Source organism: Mesoplodon mirus, assembly GCF_964341445.2.
Source record: "Mesoplodon mirus genome assembly, contig: HAP1_SCAFFOLD_434, whole genome shotgun sequence".
In the NCBI taxonomy this organism is placed as follows: Eukaryota; Metazoa; Chordata; class Mammalia; order Artiodactyla; family Ziphiidae; genus Mesoplodon; species Mesoplodon mirus.
This window is the reverse complement of record NW_028295540.1, coordinates 433,329-436,241: the sequence shown is the minus strand read 5'-3', so window position 1 is coordinate 436,241 and position 2,913 is coordinate 433,329.

The following is a 2,913-nucleotide window of genomic DNA, read 5'->3' as shown; positions in this document are numbered from 1 at the left end:
CATAAGATAGGTCCTTCTATGCAGTAAGTCCTCAGCCAAAGGAATACTTGTATACCAACACTATCGGTGTACAAATGCCTTCTCTTATTTAGAAATTCGTACATAAAGTACATCATTATGGAATGCACTACATCTGCACTAAAATTCAGTACATCTTGAATAACTTGTGAATTCTGAAGAACTTGGTTTTGTTCTTGGATCTCTTATGTGAGATGTACTGGTAGAAAGCTGTCACAATGAATTGTCACATTGTCATACGTCAGCAAAATGGAGATTTGCCATCGGACATCCAAATCACTTTCTTGACATAAAAGGCCAATGACACATGATGAATGTTTTAAAGTGAAATAAGCTTAAAATGAAAAGTATACACACCTTAGAAAACTTACTAGTACTTTCCTACTTTGGTAGATCACTTTTTACAGATAAATAACTGGTGTTATTAAAAATTTTGCATCGTCCATGTAATGTATGTGTAAAACATGTAATGTATAATATTTTGTATTTGTATTACATTATTTTATTTATTTATATTTATTTATTATATTATTTTGCATTTGCCCTCAGGGCAGAGACGGTGATTGCATGATCTCAGGTACAGTGTACCTGATTTCTTGCAAAACTTGCGGAGACGAATATATTGGCGAAACGGGAAGACCTCTTTGTGTCCGCATAGAAGAACACCTAGATGGAAAATTTAAAAGCAAAACGAGTACTCCACTAGGCACGCATAGGACACAAAGACACAACGGAGAGGATTTTGATGTTAAGGTTAATATTCTTGCGCAAGAAACTAGCATATCGACGCGCAGGGTTCTTGAGGCATTTTGGATTAACTTCAAAAACCCAAATATGAACCGCAAGGAAGAGTGCCTCCTAATCACACGTGATTTCGCACAATATATCAGATTGATCTTCTAGTCTGATAAAGGGGCACTCTAGAAGGAAGTGTACCTCATTCCTCTTCCGCAGACACAACCTAGCGGTTGGTCGAAGGCAGAGAAGTGGTGAGTATTCGATGTTATTCACGCGGTTAGGACTTGGTTTTTGAGTTTCTCTGTTTGAGTTATTGACGTGTTTGGCTTGGTAGATCGCTGTCAGTCGACCTTTCCAGGCTCTGAAGAAGGCGACACGGCCGAAACGCAGCCTCATAATAAACTTAACAACCTCGCGCTCGTTCAAAGAAGAAGAATCAAGAAGTATTAAACAATGCCGAGGTTAAAAGACAGTCGGTCTTGGAAATTGTGGAATTATAACTTTCTTACCTAAGCTTTATAACTTTAAGTGATATCAAGCTTCTTGCACAAATTTTTGGCTAGTAACAATAAGGATGATGCTCTTAGAAATGCATATTAGTTGACTCAGTCTTCCTCATTGATAATGATGTAAGGTGTGACACAGGCTGAAACTTATAGAAATGATAGAACAAAATTCTAATAAAGAATACTACCATGATATTCGTCCAAGCAGGCATTACGTTCATTTGGTGTGTTTCGGAAGTAAGCTCACAAGCAATGAGCATAAGCTTTTTACGGATTTTCCTCGCTAACGAGTATGTGGTCTTCGAACTTTCGGCAGATGAGTAATGTTATTGCTAACAAATATTTGAGAAACTCAGTTGAGAAAACACTACATATGTTATACTCTTTTCATAGTGTTTTGTATATATCACCTTTTTTACAGAATGGGTGAAATCTGATTTTTACAGGCACCAAGAGATCAGTATCGCCTCTTATAACTCAGCTCTGGCTTGCAGTTTTGTGGAAGCTCATCTGTGAAATAACGAGGAGAAATGTAACAAAAATATTTTTAAAAATTTAATCATATAGATAATGATGTATAATAATGCTAAAATTTGAAAGAGAAAACGTTCTTCCAAAAACTTGGAGTGAATACTTTTTAAATCATGAATTTACCTCAAACGAGTTCGAAATCATAGCACGATACCCAACGAAGCAAGCTTTACATCTACTGTTTAGTCTATAATTGAACAATTTATTTGATTGAAACAACTGCGCAAAAGCAACAAACAAACATAAACTAATAATTTACTATTTATCCCCGTCGAAGACGCTTCTATTCACGTAGACTTAGAGCCTGAGGAGTTTTGTTTCAATATTAATACACTTTATATCGAGGGAACATTCTATCGATATGCTGTTTTTCAATACTTTATATTATTGTAGTATAATGAAGCCAAAGATTGGAATAACTTCTCACAGTTTCAAATTACTTTATTAATTACATTTCTGGTTGGTTTCATGCAAAAACATACAAGCGATATGACGGAATTAGTCGTCACAGCTGACACCACTTGCTCGCTAATTTCCGCTATTGCTGACAATGTGGCGCTGATCCAATGTTCAGTGTTCTCTTCTTTTTCCCATTATCTTTTCTTTGATCTTGATTCTGTAAATTGATAAATATTGAACAAGGGAAGTAAAACTGAATCAAAGAACTAGAAAATGGATGTATTGCACTTATATCCTTAACCCCTCAAGAGGTAAGGGTGTATTTTTTTTGCTAAAGTGATTGTAGTTGCTTAGTCAAGAACGGTAGAGATAAAAAATCGATAGTATACCGTAATGCTTGCTGACTTTCTAAGATTATGTCGCCATCTGCATTTAAGAGCTCACCTTAACGATCTCACTCGGTCTATATGCGAACACATCGTCCGCTTCATTCTAAAATGAACTAGAATAATTTGAAAGCAGAGTGATTTGATAAAACTTGCATGTTAAACTGAAGCATAGCTGTCTTGAGTTAGAGATTAATGGAATTAGTGACTATGTGCAAATTTTTGTTAGCTGCATAGATAAAAAGAAAGATTGTGACCTTGTGATTGAGTATGAAAGTCGTTACATCATTTGCCACCATTGACACGAGTAATTACGAGATTTATTTGAATAAAAT